The 23,098-nt window shown below is 37.5% G+C and overlaps 1 protein-coding gene and 1 non-coding gene across 4 annotated transcripts in view; one reads left to right on the top strand and one right to left on the bottom strand.

The window, feature by feature from the left end:
- The window catches only part of ANKRD6 (ankyrin repeat domain 6), a 168,219-nt gene that overhangs the window by 12,402 nt on the left and 132,719 nt on the right, over nt 1-23,098 (top strand). The window lies entirely within an intron of this gene.
- Nucleotides 4,589-4,699, bottom strand: LOC141571933 (U6 spliceosomal RNA). The gene has a single exon (XR_012496975.2). It is a non-coding gene; the product is annotated as a U6 spliceosomal RNA (small nuclear RNA).

Raw genomic sequence — 23,098 nt, 5'->3', positions numbered from 1 at the left:
CAGTGATACTTAATGAATGGCTTACTCACTGAAATCTTTGTTTCCCTCCATTGGCTATTCAAAAACTTACTAAAGAGCTGCAAAACTGCTATTGAATAATAGTAAAATCCCCTGGCACCTGGTGGGTTTTTAAACAATATGGAAAAAAGTGAGACCCCCCCATACCCAAGAAGCTCCAAAAGCAAAAAAATAAAAGTAAGTACAAATTTGAAGGAAGACTAAAAGTACCTCACCCCTTCAGTACTTAATATGAGTGGACATATGTTGCTGCTGTTCAGAGCACTGTTTTAAAACAGGATTAGGTGCCTTTATACATTTTCCATGTTTGCTACCCTGCTGAAATAAAATCTGGATGTTTGATTGGATGTAAGCCATGCTATTTTGTACTTTGAAATGTAAGTAAATACTTTGTCATCCAATGAAGGACTTATAGCTAATTAGATACCTTCCTGTTGTCCTGTTGGCAGACATCTAGGGAAACTGATTTCAAAAACATTTCAAAAATCTTATATAAGATTATCAATGGATTCCTTTAACTAGTGAGTTCCCTTAGGCCCAGGATGTTTAATATATGATTAGAATTACTAAAATTCAAAGTATCCCCTCTTTTCAGGAGCCCATCGTTGCCAGGAAGGTAGGAATACCATTGTGGAACACATTCTCCAAAGGTTGTGAAGTAAACTGTCACATTCTGTTGTTATTAAAATGATAGCTCTAGATCATTCCTTCCCCTCACATATATTTTTATAATTTAATAATAGTTTTATAATAATAACCATTATTTTGATATCCCAAAAACTAATTGTCTTGATGCTCAGTGCATTTCTGTCTTTAAATGCTAAATTCACTAATGCACATTATTTCTCCTGGTATTTAAAGTCTCAAAAACACTAACACTGTGCTTATTAATTGCCTGTATTAAAAGTGACCTTGTTTTTGTGCATCTAAAAATAGAACACAAAATATTGTATCAGATTTTGCTCGAGGACTTCTGCGCTGTTTTTTATTATGTCCCTCTTTCCCCAGTCTTGAAATTACCATAATGTCAGGGACGTTTACTTTGAGAGTAAGAGAATAAGTCGTAAGAGACTTTTAGTATTTGTTCTGAATTTACTAGCCAACTAAATTGGATGGAAATTAAGAGCCCAGTTATATAAAGTGTACTTGTTAGTGTTAATGAAAGCTGTGTGTAAAGTGGAGAGAAAGCACATTCCCCAAATCAGGAAGCAAATAGAAGCCATGATGGAGTTTGTGTGAAAACAGTGACATCAGAGGTTATTAGAGTATTTAAGCAAGGGGGAAAATGTTATGTTATAGTGCTCAATCTAGAAGGAAAGGCCAAGTATCGATTGTAACATACTTCTTATAAATTCATGGCAGTGCTGTTGTGGCCTCACAGAATAAATGGCATTCATTCAGTTTGAATGTATTGTCAGGGAAACAAAATGTTTTACTCTTCTCTGCAAAGCCTAATCTTTCCACCTCAAAAATAATTTAGGAAAAATGTTTTAAGATCGATGACTCTTGGCCTCCCTATTTATTTGCCTTTTGCTTTCTGATTCGCATGAAGCAATATAGCTTAAAACCCCAGGCCTCCACATTCAAACGGAGCTGAATTACCTTTCTTGGAAATGGACAATAAAGATGCCCTTCAGGGGAAGTCTGTTTCATGGGAGATTGGCAGGCTGTAAAAAGCGGAGTGCAGACCTGGCTGCCAGGACAGCCTGGGTTCTGGTTTCATGTCTGACAGCAGCCTTTGTGCCCTCTGCCAAGTCACTTTCCTACCTCTGTGGCTTTTTTTTTTCTTTTCTCTTGGAAAGGTGACCACAGATGGGTCCTCATTGACTAGTCCCCCGCTCTCATGGATTTAAGTCACAGAAACTTTTTTTTTTAACTTAAAATCATTATTAGGCAGATACCTTTATACCTGCCACACCGCTCAGGAAGTGGAACTTTGCCGGTTACCCTAGAAGCTCGTCCTTGTGTCACATCTCAACCTAACTCCCTCCCTCCTTGCAAAGTAACTGCAGGCAGTGCTCGCTTTGCACGGTGTTGAGATACTGTGAAGATAATGGTGCACGCTGAAACCCTGATAAGCTACCCTAATGATCAGTGGGGAAACTGCGATTGTTCTGAGACCTTTAAACATTTCGTCAACACATTAAAAACTCTTTGTGTTATAATTGTATAGGGAAATGAAAAAGTAATACGATTTAGTACACTGTCATTTAAACCATTAGCAACAATGAGGATTAAACTTCATTTCTTTGTACAAACGTATCAAGAGTTTCAACAGCACTTGCCTTCCTATCCTCTACCTGATGATACAGAGCAAGCATCTTTCCTATGCATTGGTGAATTTTTCAGAGTCCTTTTGAAGATTGCATCACTTTCCAACATTTTATCGTTTGTGCTTTCCATGTTGAGAATTATCTCCAAGAGTTCCTTTAATGAGAAGTTTTTGCTGGTATCATCTCTTCATCCTTTTCATCTTAACCACTTTTTCTCATTTATGTCGATGAGGTTCCTTTGTTAAGTTCCTAGGGCTGCACATGTAGCATTTTCAAGTGGTAATAGTGTCAGCATACCCCCGGTCAGCTATTTCTTCTATCACTCCATTCCATTCCACTCGAAGTTTACTTCCAATGTTACGACTTTCCATTTCTTTGCTGCACTTTCTTCTTTGTTGCCCAATTTCCTCTTTCAGTTGTTCATTTGGATAAAATATTATGTGGGTGTTTCACTGGGAGACACGGAGGCAGCACAAATACGTGGTTTTTGTCTGTGTGTGAACTGAGTGGCAGATGAGGAGTGACCGACCACTGACAGACTTTGAAGGAAGTAATGTGCTTGGTTACTGATCATGATGCACGTCTATTAATTACCTAGTGATTTGTTGTCTGAAGAGCTGTTAGTGAGGTTTGTATTTTATGTAGTTTCTCAAAATTAGTACACTGTGGTCAGTGAGATTTGAACCATGTTGTTGGAGGAATGGTGTAGTGAGCTAAACTGTGAGAATTGAAATTGTATGTGCTAGAGCCATGTAAAGTGAAGACTGCCTGTGTTATTCTAACTTTTATAGTAATCATTTCCTTGTATTTTGTAGTTGTGACCCAACTGTGCATCTTCAGACACCATGATTAAGTGTTGTTCCTCAAATGTTTTTGTTATGTCTTCTAAGTCTTTTTTTTTTTTTTTTTTTTTTTGAATCGATGGGCCTCCCCTTTGTATTAGCTTGCCAGGGCCGCCATAACAAAGTACCATGGAATAGGTCGCTTAAACAACAAAAATTTGTTTTCTCACCATTCGGGAGGCTGGATGTCCCAGATCAAGGTGTTGGCAGGTTTGGTTTCTTCTGAGGCCTCTGTCCTTGACTTGCAGATGGTCACCTTCTCCCTGTGTTATCACGTGGTGTTTCCTATGTGTGCATGCATTCTTGGTGTAGCTTTCTCTTATTATAAGGACACCGTCCTATAGGATTAGGGCCTACCTTAACAGCCTCTTTTTAATGTAATTACCTCTTTAAAGGCCCTGTCTCCAAATATAGTTATATTCCTAGGTACTGGGTGTTAGAGCATCAACGTATGAATTTTGGTGTGTAGTTCTTTTCTTTACTACTTATCTATCAAAATAGTTAGGCTGTTTGACCATTAGTGACATAAAACATAAACCACAGTCACATAAACTTTCTATTAAAGAGCCAGGATCATTCACTGCTGAAGATTAGGCCCAGATTATGTTGGGTAAAATTATGTCCTAGTTTCTAAGGCTTTAAAACAAAGTATCCCAGAACTTGGCAGCTTAAAACAGCAGTATTTGTTTATTGTCTCTCACAGTCTGTCAGTTAGGAAACAGACAGTGACCCAACTGAGCGTTTCTGACTCTGGTCTTTCAAAGAGATTGCAGTCAAATGCAAGCTGGGGCTGCAGTCATCTGAGAGCTTGACTGGGGCAAGAGCAGTCACTTCTAAGATGTCTCACTCACATGGCTGGCATGTTAGTGGTGGCTGCTGGGGGAGGCCTCTCAGTTCCTTTCCCCATGGCTGCTTGAACGTCCTCATGGCACGGCAGCTGGTTTCCCCTTGAGTGAGTGATACAAGAGGCCAAGACAGAAGCTGCTATGCATTGTCACTTTCACCATGTTCTGTTGGTCATGCAGATCCAACCTTGATTCACTGTGGAGGGGGATTTCATAGGGTGTGAGCAGTAGGGGGTATGAATTAATGGGAGCCATCTTGGGACTGGCTGCCATAAATTGGATGGGTAAAAAGAAACCTGTTTGCAAGTGTCTGGCTTCAAATGCTTGCGTACTTCACATGCATGTCAAAAATTAAATTAACTTTCTTCTTCACACTTAATGAGTTAATATTTCTAAGAATTTTCAAGGTAACTTTTTATGTTCAGTCTCTATGTCTGACTAAGAGCATTTTACAAATTCAAATACATACATTTATCTGTTAGTAGATTTCTCTTCAGCTTTATCATTTGAGATACTGGTTTTAAATGGTGGATCCTGAACTCTAAAATGTGGCAGTAAGGATTTATTTGTTTGTTTATTTATTTACTTATTTGTTTATTTTATTTTTTTTTTAAATATGGAACGCTTCACGAATTTGCGTGTCATCCTTGCGCAGGGGCCATGCTAATCTTCTCCGTATCGTTCCAAGGCGGTAAGAATTTTGGTTTATGTTACTAGGAAATAGTGTGACTCACAGGTTAAAGTTATTAATGCTGAAGTTTTCTGAGTGAGCCCTAATAAATTAATTGAACTATTTTTTCTCAGTTTCTTAGTCTGTTATATGAAAAGGAGATTTTTAATTACTCTATTTTAATGGTGAGGCTAACATATGAAAATTATGGGGAAAAACTGGTGATGATTTTGAGCTCTAATTTTATGGAGCAGTAGAGTGTATGTGAAATTCCACCGAAGGGCTACATCCTTGCCTGGTTCTTGGCCTGTGGTGTGCCCTGGGGTTCAGCACCATGGGCAGCTACTTCTGCGGCCAACCTTGGGTCTACCCTTTGAATTGAAAAGAGTGGTGGCAGAGCAACCAAAGGCAATCTGGGCGGGTGTATATTCCTGGAAATGCAGATATCTCACATCCTGGTGGTTCACAAAGTTCATCCTCATTTGTCTTTCCTTTTTCCGATAGTCTGTTCTTCCAAATTACTGTGTCTTTAAGTTCATCGCCTCAGTTTCCACAAATCCAGCAATAAGTCAGATGAGTTTCACGTTAATCAAAGGACCCACTTATTAGTCCTGTCCCAGAGAACTGGACTCTACAATGTCCATTCTTGGTCTAGTCCTCCAGCGACTAGTTCAACTTCCACTAAGGATCATTCATCTATCTGAGCAGACTTGTAAGGCATAGGGTTGTTTTTATGTAAACGTGATGGCAATTATAAGCAGATGTGTCAGGCCTCATCTTTACTTCTTTCCACAAATATTTACTCTGCTTAATTATTATGGACAAAGAAAGCAGACAATGCAAATATTTCTGATGTTTCTAGAACTATGCTGTTACTGTATAAAAGTGATTAAATATTATCCTTGGTCCTAGAGAGTGTACTTTTTAGGAAATAAAGCATTTTACTTTTGATTCGCTTTCCTTTGTGGCAGTCTTATAAATTGTCCTATTGGGGCTCTTCCTCATGTGTTCAATGTGAGCGTCCCGACAGCATTTTCCTAGAGCATACCAGATAGAGGAATAATGGGACCTGAAAGATCGTTATTACAGGAAACTTGCCTGACAGTGATCCATTTGGATAGTCATATAGTTCTCATCAGTGAATGACAAATTAATGTTTTCTTTATTTTTTTAAGAGAGAGAGAATATGGGCAATATTTATAAACCAAACCAACTTAGATAAGCAACTATTTAAATCAGAGGAGCTTCAAAAATGCCTTGTAGATTGACAAGACTTAGGAAGTATATATTTTCCAAAAAAAATTTTCTGCCTTGGATATTCTGCTACATTTGCTAGTTAGGATCATTTCAGGATGAGAATCATTGGAGGGGGAGAGGAAGAAATGAAATCATTATCTCCGAGTCACATTATCCACCATGGCTGGATTGTACTAATGCCATATCAGTGTTCTAGAATTCAAAAGTGGAGTGTTAGTTCCAGAAGATTCATATATATACCTCTGAAGTTACTGAGTTTCCTGAAATTGGGATCAACGGTTTCAAATATTACATATGCCTTTGTGGGACATAGGAAGGAGACTACTGGAAATGACAAGTGCATGTGCAGGAGCAGGAAGAACATATAAAGGAGGGGAGGCAAGTTGAGCAGAGTGAAGGTGGTTAGTAGGGAGAGTTATTAGGTGATAGGAGAGAATGGAATTGGTATGAGGTGAGATTTCTTATGACAGATTGTGAACTTGTGCTATAGTATTATGTGCTGTTTGTAGGGAGATGTATAATCACCCAAGTGATTCAGCAGTATGAGGAAGCATGAGATTCATAGCTTTATGTTAAATCAACTTACATCTCTTGCAAAGCTAATGCTAGTACTTCAGAATTAAAAAAATTTTAAAGTCCACATTCACTTATAACTCAGTATCATTTGTTAAATAAAGACGTGTGTGTGTGTGTGTGTGTGTGTGTGTGTGTGTGTGACGTGCTTTGAGGCAGCTCTGATTCATGGTGACTATGAATGAGTGACGTCCACAATGTCCTGTCCTCACAGCCCTGCTCAGCTCCTGTGGACTCATGCCTATGGCTTCTTTTATGGAGTCAGTCCATCTCATGTTAGGTCTTCCTCTTTTCCTGCTGCCTTCTAATTTCCCCAGCATTATTCTCTTTTCCAAAGATCCCTAAGTAGGACAGCTTCAGTTTTGTCATTTTTGCCTCCAGGAATGTTTCAGGCTTAATTTGCTCTAGGACCCATTTGTTAGTCTCTGGTGATTTGTAGATTTTTTAGATTTGTTCATAAATTCATTCATTCATAAAGATGTTTTACAGCCATTCATGAAGGAACTTGAGGAATGTTATTAAATTGAGAAGAGTATAAGCTCCTTAATGTATTGTACTTTGATTGGACTTTACATGGCTATAGAAATGAGTGCATTATTCATTGCAAAGTTTTGTGAATAGAAGATTAAAAATTATGCTATTGAATCTTTATACCTGTGGAAGTTTCTCTAATAAATTGAGTAGTTATTGCACTGTTTCATACAATTCATATTATAAAAATATAACTAAAAATCAACACATTTATATTCTGTCTCACTCCACAGGCTCATTTGAGGTGACTAGTTGCTAGTTTTAAAAAATGTAGTGAAGGAAATTTGCAGTATTTGTGTTCGTTTGGGACCAGGCTGTTTTGCAGAGTCAATTACTGAAATTTATTTGTCGCAGAGATGAGTGAATAATAAACAATTCTTTCTGAACATGTAATACAAGCTCCCTGTTGGTTTCTGTCTGTCTGCCTCAGGAACAAAGATGTCTTTGTGCTGCAGGGTAGAGACCCGGAGTGAAGGGGCTGGCTGGTAAAGACCACAGAGCACCTGTAGGGTGACAACCACCGTGGCTTATGATGACTAGATTGTTTCTGAAGCGCCAATACTCTCAAGTCCTGATTGCAGTGGGGTTCACAAGTCTGTGTTCTGTCTTTCATATTTCATATATAACGTTTTGTTTTAGAGACAGAATAGGGTCTGTTGGATAAGATAATAAAAGATTGTCTTCGGAAATTTCCTATAACCGACTTTCTGTTTTAACAGATCTCTTGTTATTGGAGCCCTTTTTATTAATTTTTAAGAGACATTTTTAAATACAGAAAAGTACTTAAGTACTGACTCTCAAGAAGAGTTTTTAGTTTTTAACATCTTCATGGTGGGGACTTGATTTCCTGCTTCACAATATATGCTCAGCATAAGGTCTCTCAGCTTGTGGGAAACAGAACTAGAAAAGTGAAGTGAAGAACATCCATCCCTTCCCAAACTAGCTTTTATTTATAGCTGTAGCTTCTAACTTTATTACAGTGCTTTGTAAACTCACCAGATCTCACTACTTAACATTAGCAATAAACTGGGAGTCGTTTACTTCTAGAACTGTCTGGGGCTTTTAGTGTAATAAATTGGATGCCTTTTTTTTCACATCTTCAAAGGGTTATAAGTGACATATTGTCAAACCCATTCCAGGGTGGTGAGGAGGAAGAGAAAAAGAAATGGATCCTTTTCTTCTTTCTAAAAACAACTTTTTTCTTCTCCATCTAGAGAATTTGGATAATTCTGAAATGTCAACCACTGGTGTGATTTTTTTCATTCATTGTGCTGAATGCTTGGCCCTTTCAATATGGAGACTCATGCCCTTTATGTCTGGGAAATTTTCTTCTATCATTTCTTTGGATATTTCTTCTTTTTCTCTGTTTTCTCTTTTAAAACTTCTGGTACTCAGATATTGGGTTGAGCCTCTGTTTTGCTTAACTTTTCTGTCTCTCTCTTTGTCTTTTGGTTCTACTTCCTGGGAGATTGTCTTATTTCCAATCCTTCTATTGAATTTTTAAAAATATTGTCAATCACTTTTTTATTTCCAAGAACTCTCTTATGCTCTCTGATCATTCTGATCACTGCTTTTTCGCTATAACTTGTTTATAACACTTTCTTTAATATCAGATTACTAATTCAATGTTTTTAAAATTTTATTTTAAGATCTTGTCAGTTACCAGCATTATTTCAGTTTCCTCCAGGTTTATTTCTTTTTATTTATCATGGTCTCTCCTGTTCTTTTTTTTGGAAACTTTCTCTGAATGTTTGGTGATCCTTGGTTTTCTGTTCATGTTTCAGACTAAAAGGCAGTTGGAGGCTCTATGAGCATAATTATAGTGTATATTAAGGTCTTGTTTTAGAAACTGTTCAAACTCTCTAGAGAAGAAACTTATAATGTCAAAAAAACAAAACAAAACAAAAGACAAACAGATGAATTCATACAATATGATAATAATTTTACAGGTTGAAAAATAAAACTAAATGATATGAGGTGTAATAAAAAGCATATGGTGAATGCTGCTGCCGAGTGCCATCCACGGAAAGGCAGGGATCTTCAATATGGGAAGCGGCACATTGAACCTTAGTAAAAGTGTGACAAGCTTCAACTTGTTCGGTGCAGTCAGTCAGGTGTGAGCTATGGGTGGGAGAAGGTGCATTTTAAAGCGTGCCGTAAATCATCCTACATCATGACAATGCTCCGTGTCACACATCGATTCTGATACAGCAATTTCTGTCAAATAAAAACATTGCAGTATGTCCTCATCCACCTTATTCATGGGATGTGGCACCATGCAACTCTGGCTCTTCCCCAAAGTCAAAATGACCATGAAAGGTAAACGTTTTGAATTGATTCAGGGCATCGAGGCAGCCACAACAGTGCAACTAAAGACACCCACGACAGAGGACTTCCAGAACTGCTTTAGAAAGTGGGAAGAACGATGGGATAAGTGCGTTTGAAGCAAGGGGGAGTATTTTGAGGTTGTTAATGGCAATGTGTCTTTTACTGTCATAATTTTTTTTAATTTAAACATTTACCATATTTTTTGATCACACCTCATCGTATATGGCTTATGGATATATCCATAAGTGGCAAAATCGTCATAAAGGCAAAGGAAGCTAGACACAAAATTCAAATCGAGCTTACACTTTGGGGATGTCACTGGGGTGGAGCATAACGAGTTTCAGTGTTATTGGTTACTTTCTAGTTTTTGAATTGGGAAATGAGTTTTATTACTATTTTCATAACTTTCATATATTACATAGTTTTCTATGTGTAAAATATGTCATAATAAAAATGAGAAATTTTGAAGGAAATTCCCTGCACCTGATAATGTGCGAGTAGGTGCTTGACTGACGGTTTTCTGTGCCTGGAGTTGGGGGGTTGACTGTTCATAAGCCAGACCCACCCTTTCAACTTAGTATGTAATTTGAAAAAAGGCCAGGGCCAAATGAATCAACATGAACAGGTGGGGTTATGCATAATTCTGTTGGAAACGTTATTGGCACCACATTCCCTGAAGTCCTGATACACTCTGGCCATAGATTCTTCCAGACACCATTTTGTCTTCCCAGGGATGTGTAAGAGATACGTCCAGCAGTCCCGGTTTACCTGCTGGTCTTAAGTTGCATCCTTTGTCTTCTGCAAGGTGCCTCAGGCACTTTTGTACCACGTTTACTGCTATCACACATCTCTGTCAGGCATTATGGGTCAAAACTGTTTAGCTGCGCACGAAGTAAAGGCATAAAGAGAAACCTCAGTGGAGTGAAAGGAGCGGCTGGGCGAGAAAGTGCGGTATTGCGGTGAACGCCCACTGGTTGAGAGATCACGGGAGGAGCATGGCCAGATGTGCATCTTCACTCTGCTCACTCTTCAGTACCAGCGTTGATTCAGGTGTGTGTGTGTGTGTGTGTGTGTGTGTGTGTGTGTGTGTGTGTGTGTGTGTGTGTGTATGTGTGTGTGTGTACGGGGTGGGGCACATCGTTTTTATTGGTTGGTGCAAAAGTAATTGCGGTTTCTAAGGTTAAAAATGCAAAAATCGCAATCACTTTTGCACCAACCTGATAACGTTAAAATGTTTGAGACAAAGAGCATCATCATGAATCATAGCGTGTGGGGCACTGATAGCCAGGTGCAACTGTAGACTTTCATTTTCTCCTCAATTTGTGTTTGTGTCCACCCCAGGACCAAGTGGTTGTAAGTCCCAAACTCCCGCAGAGTTTTGCAGGGCAAAATTGTCCCTTTCTGCAAGTGTCCCCTCTCTACACACCAAGCCGAGGCTTCTTCTCCTCCCCCTGAAAAAGCAAATTGCCACTTTTCCACTGGCTCTCCATCTTCCCCAACTGTTGGAATCTCTCTTCTGCTTTTGGTTGCTCCCATGTTCTATTCCCTAATGTGCCTTATCTTTATGCCGTTTCTCTCACATGAGCGGGGCCTTTGGTGGGAGAGAAGTTAGGGGAGGTGTTGAATAAGCTTCTTTAATCAGAAACCATTGTTAACACAATGAGTCATCTTGTCTCCCCCCCATCTTTTTTTTCAGCTTTATTGAAATAAAATTGTAAGGTATTTAAAGTGTACAACATGACGTTTTGATATACATACTTTATGAATGGCTTCTCCCCTGAGTTAATTAACACATCCATCATTTCACATAGTTACCTTCTTCATGTGCGCGAGAACATTTCAGTTCTAGTCTCTCAGCAAATTTCAATTATGATACCTGTATAGTGTTATCAAATATTGTCACCATGTACATTACATCCTCAGACCTTATCCATCTTGTAACTGAAAGTTGGTACACTTTTACCATCCTCTCCCTATTTCTCTACCCGCCAGCCTTTGGCAACCACTTTTCTACTCTCTGTTTCTATGAGTTCAGCTATTTTTTTTTTTTAAGATTCCACATATGAGATCATGGCAGTATTTATCTTTGTCTGATTTATGTCACTTAGCTTAATGCCCTCCAGGTCCATCCATGTTGTTGAAAATAATAGGTTTCCTTTTTTTTTAAGCTGAATAAAATTCCATTGTGTATGTATGTGTGTGTGTGCGTGTGTATATATATATATATATATATATATATATATATATATATATATACACATGTATATATAATTTTTTTCTTTGTCCATTTATAATTTTTTTCTTTGTCCATTTTTTCTTTGTCATTGGACACTTAGCTTTTTTCCAGACCTTGGTTATTGTGAATAATGCTGCAATGAACATGGGAGTACCGATATCTTTTTGAGATGATTTCATTTTCTTTGGATATATACCCAGAAATGGGATTGCCTGTTCAGAGTTTTTTTCCTCCTATTTTAAGATGTTTCTATATTTTCTAATTATATATATATATATATATATATATATATATATATATATTTAAAGCAAAATGTATTAGCAGTTTTGTAACTTATTTTTCCCACCGAGTGTTTTTTTTGTGAGCATTTTTCATGCTATAGCATGTTTCAAAAACATAATTTTTTAAATAACTGCAAAATATTTCATTATGGATATACCATAATTTTACTGGTTTCCTATTATTGGACATTTAAGAAACATCTGGTATGTCATTAAAAAAAATAACACTGAAACTTTATTGTACATATATGTTTTATACTCTTAATTCCTTAAGATAGATTATCAGAAATTAAATTACTGGGTGAAATATATGAATTTTTTAAAGGATCATATCATATTTTACAAATAATTATATCTTAATGCAGTATTTCACCAAATTGGAGATCTATGACTTTTTCAAAGAATATATAGAAACTAGATACAGAGAACATATTGATGGTTTCCAGATGGGAAGGGTTTGGGGGTCTGGGTGAAAAGGGGGAAGGAATTAGGATGTACAAATTGCAGTTATAAAACCAGTCATGAGGATATAAAGTACAGCATAGGGATTATAGTCAATGATATTGTGATAACTATGTGTGGTGTCAGGTGGGTACTGGACTGATTGAGGTGATCACTTCATAAGTTATATAAATGTATAATCACTATGTTGTACACCTAAAACTAATGTATTGAATATCAACTGTAATTGAAAACTAAAAACAAATTATAAGAAAAGAATATGTAGAAACTATTATTTATTTTGGATAATCTTATTTTACAGAAAACCAACCAAACAAACAAAAAACTTGACCCTTATTTTTGGGCTTGGCTCAAGAAATTTTTTTCTTTTACACAATTTTATTTTATTTCTAAATAAGAATGGTATATATTTAAGGTGTACAGCACGATGAGTTTCTATACATAGTGAAATGATTACTACCGTCAAGTTAATTCATGTATCATCTCCTCATAGACCTTTTTTTGTGTGTGATGAGCGCCTGAAATGCCTCTCTTAGCTTATTTCCAGTATTCAGTACAATATTAACTATAGTCATCTTGCTGAACATTCGATCTCTAGCTTATTCATCCTACATAATTGCAAATTTGCACTCTTTGACCAACATCCCTCCCCTCTTCCCACCCTCAGTAAACACCATTCTACTCTCTGCTTCTATGAGTTTGACTTTTTTAGATTTCACGTATTAGTAAGATCATGCAGCATATTTATCTTTGTGTGACTGGCTTACTTAGCACAATGTCCTTCAGGTTCATCCATGCTGTTGCAAGTGACAGGGGTTTCCTTCTTTTTTAAGGCTGAATAATATTCTGTATATACATTCATACATACATTGATGGAAACTTAGGTTGATTCCGTATGATGACAATTGTGAATAATGCTGCAATGAAAATTGGAATGCAGATCTCTTTGAGATAGTGATGCACTGATTTCATTTCCTTTGGATGTATACCCAGAAATGGGATTGCTTGGTCATCAGGTAGTCTATTTTTAATTTTTTGAGGAAACTCCACACTGTTTTCCAAATGGCTGTATCAATTTACATTTCTACCAACAGTGTATAAGGTTCTCTTTTCTCCACATCCTTGCAAACACTTGTTATCTTTTGTCTTTTTGATAATAGCTGTTCTAATTGGTGTGAGGTGATATCTCATTGTGGTTTTGATTTGCATTTCCCTGATAATTAGTAATCTTTTCTTATATCTGTTGTCCATTTGTATGTCTTTTGAGAAATGTCTATTCAGGTCCCTTGCCCATTTTTAAATTGGGTTATTCATGTTCTTTCTACTGAGCTGTTTGAATTCCTTGTATATTTTGCATGGTTTGCAAAGATTTTCCCCCATTTGTAGGTTGTTTATTCACTTTGTTGATTGTTTCCTTTGCTGTGTAGAAGCTTTTTAATTTGATGCAATCCCATTTGTCTCTTTTCGCTTTTGTTACCTGTACCTTTGGTGTCATATCCAAAAGATTATTGCTCAATGTCAAGAAGCTTTCCCCCTATGCTTCCTTCTAATAATTTTATAGTTTCAATTCTTATGTTTAAGTCTTTAAGTCTTCTGCATGTGGATAATCAGTTTTCCATTTACTGAAGAGACTGTCCTTTCCCATTGTGTGTTCTTGGCACCTTTGTGGAAGATTAACTGACTGTAAATGTGTGGATTCATTTCTGGGCTCTTAATCTGTCCCATTGGTCTATGTGTCTGTTTTTATGCCAGTTCCATGCTGTTTTAATTACTATAGCTTTATAGCATATTTTGAAATTGCGTAGTATGATGCCTTCAGCTTTGTTCTTTTTACTCAAAATTGCTTTGGCTATTTGAGGTCTTTTGTGGTTCCATATGAATTTTAGGACTGTTTATTAATAAATCTTTATCCTTGAAAGAGACCTTATTGCTGGAGGGTACTGTGCTGAGTGAAGTATGTCAGACAAAGAAAGACAGATGCAATGTGATTTCACTTATATGCGGAATCTAAAAAACAAAACAGACAAACAAACAAAACAGAAACACTCATAGATATAGAGAACATTTTGATGGTTGCCGGTTGGGGGGATGGGTGAAAAACGGGAAGGGATTAAGAAGTACAAATTGGTTGTCACACAGTAATCATGGGGCTGTAGGGTATAGCATAAGGGTATAGTCAATAATGTAATAACTATGTATGGTGTCAGATGGCTACTAGATTTATCAGGGTGATAGATGCAAAGGGGGTCAGGGCACAGGGTGAAAATGGTGAAGGGATTAAGAAGTACAAATTGGTAGTTACGAAATAGTCATAGGGATGTAAAATACAGCACAGGGAATATAATCAATAATATTGTAATAACTATGTGTAGTGCCAGGTGGTACTAGACTAGTCAGGGGGATCACTTTTTAAATTATACAAATGTCTAACCACTATGCTGTACACCTGAAATTAATATAAAATAATATTGAGTGTTTACTGTAATTGAAAACTTAGAAAAGGGAGGGAAAGGTGAAGGGAATAGAAGGTTCAAATTTCCAGGTATAAAACAAATAAGTCATGGGGATGTAATGTACAACATGGGGAATATAGTCAATAATATTGTGACAGCATGGTACAGTGTCAGATGGTTGCTGGACTTATCATGGTGATCACTTCTTTAGGTACATAAATGTTAAATAACTATTGTGTACACCTGAAACTGACACAATATTGTGTGTTAGCTATTTTTGTAATAAAAGTCTTATAAAAAAGATCATACTAACTAGTCTCAATCCTAGGAAAGGCAATTTTGTTAGGTTCATTTTTGCAAAACAAAGATCCAATAATATATATTTGTGTACTGGAAATATGGATCAATCTAATTTGTCGGTTAGATGTAAAACCACAACCCCTGAGGAAGAGAGGCTTGCCTTTAATAAGGTCTGCGATAACAGAATAAAATACTCCTTTATGAACTGTAACTGAGGAGAACTATTATCAGCCCCTGAAGTTAAAAAGCTGTCATTGTTCTTTAATAAGATAATGTCATCACTAGTGGTGATATTTTATCTAGCTGTCTAAATTCCTACTTCCACCGGCAGGGATTTCAGTTCTTTATAACCTGATCAAGTGTCTAATTTTAGAACATCAGATAGCTGGAGCTTGCTTTATACTGAGTAGTAATATTTTTTCCTCTAAGATACAGAAAACTTTTCTTTAGTCCCTTACAATTTGATCATCTGTGTTCCCTTACAGAAATCTCAATGCGCCCTGGATGGTTCAGGTGGTCAGAGTGTTACCTACAAGCACTTACATCTGTCAGGCTCTTGTTTGGGGCCCAGAACAGGAATGTCACATGATACACAGGAAAAGATCGTATAATCTTGCCCTATTCATATGAGACACACCATAGTTTGTCAAGAGTCTTTAGTATTTTAATAACATCTGTCTAAGAACTTAACTTGCTTCCATCTAAACTACCTTGTAACTTCCTTAGGGGGAAAATAGTATACATTTCTGTATGTAGGGGAAATGGACAATACTTTTTTACACTGGATTGTGAGTTAAATTGTAATATGTCTAGATAGACCTTTGAAGAATTGTTTGTGTGGGCCCTACCTTGGTTTTTAGGAGCAGGAAAGAAATTCTTGGGTAATTGTTGTGGTCTGGGAAGGGAACAGGAATGTTGCCAATTGCAGCATGCGAATTTGATAATGCTGCAGTGTTTGTGTGTGCTGAGGGGAGAGAGGATGGTGATAGAGGAGAAAATAGGTGACTTTTCGGATAATCCGAGTAAAAGCCTAAACAGAAAGGGACAACCGGGTGAGACAGGAGAGAACTTCCGGCTTTATCACCTGCTGCCTGATTTGCCCTGGAAATTCTGGCCCACAAAGAGGATCCTCTTTCTTTAAGAATATGTAGTGCATGTAATCGTAGATTATCTGGTATTTTGCTTTAACTTCTTTAAAAAAATGTGAATCCTTGCAAAGTGGGTAAGAGATCAGACTTTGGAGCTAGGTCAATTTAGGACAAATCCTTATTCCATGACATGCCAGCTGTGTGATCTTGGGCAAGCTACTTAACTTCTCTGTGCCTCAGTTGCCTCGTATTTAAAATGGGAATAATAATAATATATACCTCATTTTGTTGTTATGGGTAACGTACTTAACTAGCACAATTAATTCATATTTATAGGAGAAAAGTAGTAATATAGAAATTAGCAGAAAAGACAAACATGTGCAATCCTTCCACCTGCAGGTAAACACTATTACTATATTGGTACATATCCTTATATATTTTTTGTATACAACATTGAGATTATACTCTTTATGCTATTTTGTAACTTTTCCCCCTTAGTAATATATCATGAGCATTTTCCCATACTAATTTTTAACATCATTATATCTAAAAGAATTGCGTTGAGTGTCTAGATATATTTCAGTTTATTAAATTATTCCCATGGTGTTGAAGCTTTAGGAGCCTCCCGGTTTTTCTCTTTTACATGTAATGCTTCAATAAACGTTCTTGTATGTTAATCTTACTCTTGAGGTTACTTTTCATGAAGAGAAGTGAAATTGCTGAGTTCAAAGTTATTTATTTGTATTTTTAAGGCTTTTGACACATACTGCCAAATTGCTCTCTAGAAATTTTGCTAGCAATACGTGAGAGTTTGTTTTCTTGCTCTCCTGTCAGTATGGATTGTAATTTTTACATTCAATTTGATATTACTGATAGACATAATAGGGAAGTCTCTTTTCCTTCTATGATCAGATACTTGGTGAGTTGACGTACAGTTTGCTTTGTGGATGTAATATCCTTCATTCATTCTGATTAGGTATTATGAATTCTATTTCATGCTTACACCTATGGTATCTTGATAGATTCTTGACTACTTACTGGACAGTGTCTTAGTGTTTAAACTCTTACAGTCAGCTACACTGTTTATGCCCTGTGTCTATCAAGGACTCCCTGTATAGATAGATCAAAAGTCAAGATGGAAGGCCCACAGAGTTTTGTGATTCTGGAGCTGAATTCATAATGCATAGTATCCCAATGACTTGAAAGGTGGTATTCTTAGAAAGATTGGAACCGTTGCAAAAGATTTATGCTTCACCGATTCTCTTTGAAGAGTACCACAAGAGCTCACCCTGTGTAGGGCAGAGCATTGCTGCTCAGGCCTCCTGCACATATAGGTCCTGAATGCATCTTATGTTGAGGGAATCATTCATCCATGTAACGTTTTGAGGGTTGAGCCTGAGCATATATTTTTGTGAAACCTGGAGCTGAAGTGAATTCCCTTATAGTGCTGTTTGAAACTTTACTTGTACCCTCAAACACATTTGGAATGTAAAACAGCCGTAAAAATGCCCGTTACACCGACAGAGTTCCTAAGGCAGTGTGTCTGTCTCTCACTCCACCTTCTTTACTTTCCAAGCTGCCCTCCAAGTCACCCTCACCCCCAGATGGTTAAGAAAAACCAGAAAAGTCTTCCAAAAAAACCACTAGGTGACTCACCAAGTGTGTGATGATAGATGATTTTTTTGTAGCTTATCCTCTCACTCTAAGGAGATATCTGAAGTTCTGGTCATTGAATCTAAAAATTTACATTTTACTTAATGGGTGACAATGAGGGTGCTTATCTTACCTGTCTAGGTTTTTTTCCCTTCAAAGTTTAATGAAATATTCTGTATTACCTACAATCTTTTATTTGAAAGTAAGAACAGACTATGGGGAAACATAAAATCTGCATAAATCAGGAGAGTAAAAATTGAGTTCTTATCAATATTATTTATAAATATTTAGATGTCATTTGTATACTTAGCCATAGTAAACATGTTCTTTTTTGATGGCTGAATGTGGAAGTTTGCTTAGAATTAAATTTTTTAAAAATTTTCGGAGTGGCTATGACTTTTTTCAGCCACCTAAGTGGTTTTATACTATTTCTCTGGAAACTTAATCTGTATTTAGAATTTTTAGTAATATTTTGAGAAAATTCCCAAGTCATATCCCTTTGTAAACATTTGTATTACAAATATGGTTCTTCTTGAGTTTCTTAGCTTCTCCTGCCTCCTGTCTCCATCCCTTCTATTCTTCCACCCCCCTTTCTGCGTCTGTTTATTTTTTTTGCCTCATGAGTAATGCTTTTTGTCCGAGACTTATCTTATAAATTCACTCCTTTCTAAATGAGACACTAAAGTTGTCTGTCAGGTTTTCGATTTTCTTTAGGACTATTAGTAATTACCTCTTCACTTGCCTGTACCCAGCACAAAAGTTGCAGAAGGAGAAGAGGAAACACCTGTTTATAAAATGTGGTATTTGAGTAAAATTCTTAAGGCAAAATGATTGACAGCATAACCCATATAATCAGCTCAACCTTGTCTGGATTAGGTTTCCTCAGGTTGTAAATGTCAAATGTTTCATATACAGACTGCTACCATGATGTTTTTCATGTCACTCTCTACTTCTGTGGCCACCATGTACCTTTTTTTTTTTAATTTTTTTATTGGGGAATATTAGGGGACAGTGTGTTTTTCAAGGGCCCATCAGCTCCAAGTCATTGTCCTTCAATCTAGTTGTGGAGGGCACAGCTCAGCTCCAAGTCCAGTAGCCGTTTTCAATATTTAGTTGCAGGGGTGCAGCCCACCATCCCATGTGGGAATCGAACCGGCAACCCTGTTGTTAAAGAGCTCGTGCTCTAACCAACTGAGCCATCCGGCCACCCCTGCTGCCACCATTTAAATTCAGAACTTTAGCTTCTATCAGTCATGTTAGCTTTTTCACTGGGCTTTCCTTGCCTCCATGGTCAAGTTCCTTCAATTTGTAAGTCCAACAAGCAACCACTGGCTTAATACATCCTGAGCATCGTTAGGAGTGGGTCAATGCACTGCCCAGCCCTCCTAAAATTCCTACTGAGTGCTGGTCAAAGTCCTTACCCTCTTCAAGTCTCTTTACAATAAGCTCCAGATTAATTTTCCAGTCTCGTCATTAGCTTCCCTTTAACCCCCAAATTATGTCCTGTTGATCTGAGTAGCCTCCCAGGCTTTGAGTAGGGAGCACTTTTCTTACCACCCACCTCTGTGCAGAGAAATCCGACCCACCTTGGAAGCGACACAGTCTCCTCTAGCATTCCATCCCAGATCCCTCCAGCTGGCAGCGTTCCTCTGCATTCTGTAGCTCTTGTGTCACTCATCTGGAATTATTTTTACATTTGTAGACCCTTATCTCTCTTGCCTGAGGGTAGGAACCAGCTCATCCATTCCTGGATCCCATCAGTGAACTCCAGCTGCTTGGTTTCAGTCAGTACTCAGTGTTTCATTCCCTTCTGTTCTCCCCCCCCCCCCCCCCAGTAACGTTCTCATTTCTCCGCTTGTAACCCAACTCTCTCTTTACCCAAATTCCCTTCCTGCTACATACAGCCCTATCTTTCGTCTATGAACTTTTTTAAATGGGTAAGAATAGCATCACTGATTTTCCTGGTAAGCAAACTCATTGGAGAAAAATGCAAATAATGTAGAATTTAAAGAGGTTAAAAGTCATCCAAAATACCATTACCCAGAGATAAATTGTTTTTTACTAAACATCCTGTCCTGTTTCACAGACATACACACACTCATGTACATGATGCACAATTCTCTATCAATGAAATCATACTATACCTGCTGTTCTGGACCCTGCTTTTAAAAAAAACAAAGCAAATTCAACAATGTAATGGGGACATCTTTCCAAGTCAGCTCATGTTAATCCTCATCGTTACTGTAAGTGGCTGTAACATATTCCATTGAATAAAAAATTATTTAACTTACCCCTTTTTGATGAGTATGCCCATTCTTTCCTGTATTTTTCTGCTTGTATAACTAACCCTATAGTTGTATTAGTTAGGGTTCTCCAGAGGAACAGAGCCAATGGGAGACACATACACACACACACACACACACACACACACACACACACACACACTTATAAGGAATTGGCTCACGTTATTGTGGAGGCTGAGAAGTCCCGTAAGCTGCAAGTTCTGAGACCCAAGAGAGCAGATCGTGCAAGTTCCAGTCTGAGTTTAAAGGTAGGAGATGACTGATGTCCCAACTGGAAGACCCTCAGGCAGAGAGAATAAATTCTTTCTTGCTCAGCCTTTTGTTCAATTCAAATTGCCTTCACCTGATTGGATGAGGCCCACCCACATTGGGGAGGGCAATCTGCTTTACTCAGTCTACTGATTTACATGTTAATCTTATCCAGAAATATCCTCACAGACACACCTAGAATAATGTGTAAGCAAATATCTGGGTACCCTGTTGCATAGTTAAGTTGACACATAAAATTAACCATGACAGTAGTGACCATTTTTTTATAGCTCTCCTTAAACTCTCCCTTCTCCCTGTTAGCTCTTTAGGATAAATTCCTGGATGTGAAATTGCTGGATCAAATATATGTGTATGCGAAGTGCTGTTATTGCTCAGTTGCCCATCAGAAAGGTAAAGTTGTGTACCAGAGTGAAATGCTCGACCTCTCTGACTCCGTCTCCTTCAATCCTGCTTTGTTCCCGTGGCCTTCAGGCTAATAGCTTCTCCTTCATCTTGCATATAGACACGCTAATCATTAGAGGAATTCTGCTTTCAGCTTGAATTTTACAAAAATAACCCCTTGCCAGAAGGTGGCTTTCCTGAGGTGGAGATAAGGCAAGTCTGTATTGTTTATCAAAGATTTTTAGGAACCTCCTGATCAGACCCACATCAACTACGGTCAACAGACTAAACACAATCTCCTCAGACCCCTGCTGCCACCCAGATGTCAATCACCTCTTGCCCCTCCCATTTCCCTTTCCCTTCACATGAAAGAAGCCTGAACTCTCTACTTTCTTTTTTTTTTTTTTTAATTAAAGTTTATTGGGGTGACAATTATTAGTAAAGTTACATAGATTTCAGGTGTACAGTTCTGTAATACATCATCTATATATCACATTGTGAGTTCACCACCCAATACTTTCTTAAAATGGATTTGGGGATTAGGTCTCCCATCTTCTCCGTTGGCACCTTCCCGATTAATAAGCCTTTCCTTACTCCCAACTCTGACATTTTGAGTTTTGGCCATTAGAAGTGTTGGGCACACGGACTTTGCATCAGTAACAGTTGTACCCAGGCAAAGTAGTGGGTGGGTTTTTCACTACCCTCACCAACATGGATATTGTCAAACATCCTAATCTTTGCCAGTTTTATGGTTTAAAAATATCTTTTTTTTTTGGCGTTTTTTTTTAAGTCTGAGGTTGAATATCATTTTGTAAGTTAATGTCCGTGTGTGTGTATGTGTATGTGTTAATTTTCCTTCAGTTAGTGTGACTACTATTTACTGTATCATTCTAGAAGCCTGAGCCCAAATAATTCCAGCCCTCTAATGGAATTTATAATTTAGTTTGTGTGTGGAACTGCCTAATCAGATCCTTTGTCCATTTTATTATTTGAGTGTTTTTCCTCTTTATTCATTTGTAAGAACTTAAAAAAATTATGCATGGTACAATTTCTATCACAATTTTCCTTTAAACATTTTTACTTTTATGATTGAGTTGAAAAGGTCTCTATTTCTGAAATTGTAAAAACATTAATCTATATTTTCTTTTGCTAGTCTTATGGCGTTATTTTTGTATTTATCTTTTATTTTTAGATAGTATATATAACAACATTTTATCTTTATATTTGTTTTATAATTTATAATGGATAACAAACCCTTTGTTTTTCCTATTTTCTGAGTTTTTCTATCTATTCTCCTATATTTGCTTTGCAGATGGTCTTTAAAATCTTTTTCTTAAGTTAAAAAATTCTCATGCTTTGATATGGATTATTGGTTAGAGAATCAATATAAAACTGAATCATTCATTGTTTCAAAGAAACTTATGAACTGCCTGCTATGCACCAAGCATTTTCTAGTTACAAGACCCACACAAATCCCTGCCATCCAGGGAGCTTGCATTCTAGAACTGTGCTGCTCAATACAGTAGCCACTGGCCACAAGTGGTTACTAAGCATTTAAGTGTTGCTCGTGCTGCATATTGGTGTGATAATATTTCAGATATATTGTGTAAAATAAAATACATAGTTAAAATGAATTTCACTTGTTGCTTTTAATGTGGCTAGTTAGAAAATTTTAAGTTACATAGGTAGCTCACATTATATTTCTGTTGGACAACTCTAATCTAGAGTGTGTTTGGGGAAATGTGTATTACAGGAGAGGCTGACTATCAACAAGATAAATAAGTAACATAAAATATTAAATAGCCAAAAGTACTAAAGAGGAAAGCCTACAGAGGAGATGGGGAATGTAAATGCTTCTGTATGTTTAACATAAGGAGGTCAGCAAGGCCTCACTGAGGCCTCACTTCGGTCAAGTGCTGGTAAAGAGGAAGCAAGCCATGTGCATGCCTGGGGAAAGAGCATTGCAGGCAGACGGAACAGCAAGCGCAAAGGTCCCGAGTAAGCACATGCTAGTATTTTCAAAGAACAGGAGGAGAGGCCATTGTGGTTAGACAGGCACAGAGAAGAGTAGGAGACAAAATAAGAGAGGTCTGGAGTTTAGAGGAGAGATCCAGGCTGGAAAGTCAAATGCTGGAGTTATCAGCACTTGAAAGTAATTGAAGCCATGAGACGGCATGAGACACCTAGAGAATGAGTAGAGATAGACTGCGTCCTGGGACTACCTAATGTTAATGGGGAGATGAGAAGGAGCAAAGAAAAGATTTGGGAAGGAGTGGCCATAAAGGTGGGAAGAAAAGTAGGAGGTGGGGTGGGGGTGGGGTAGCGGTGGGAGAG

This window comes from Rhinolophus sinicus, chromosome 2 (assembly GCF_057876585.1).
Source record: "Rhinolophus sinicus isolate RSI-liver-muscle chromosome 2, RSI-T2T, whole genome shotgun sequence".
In the NCBI taxonomy this organism is placed as follows: domain Eukaryota; kingdom Metazoa; phylum Chordata; class Mammalia; order Chiroptera; family Rhinolophidae; genus Rhinolophus; species Rhinolophus sinicus.
Note: the sequence above shows the minus strand (reverse complement) of the source record. Positions and strands in the feature narration are given on the sequence as shown.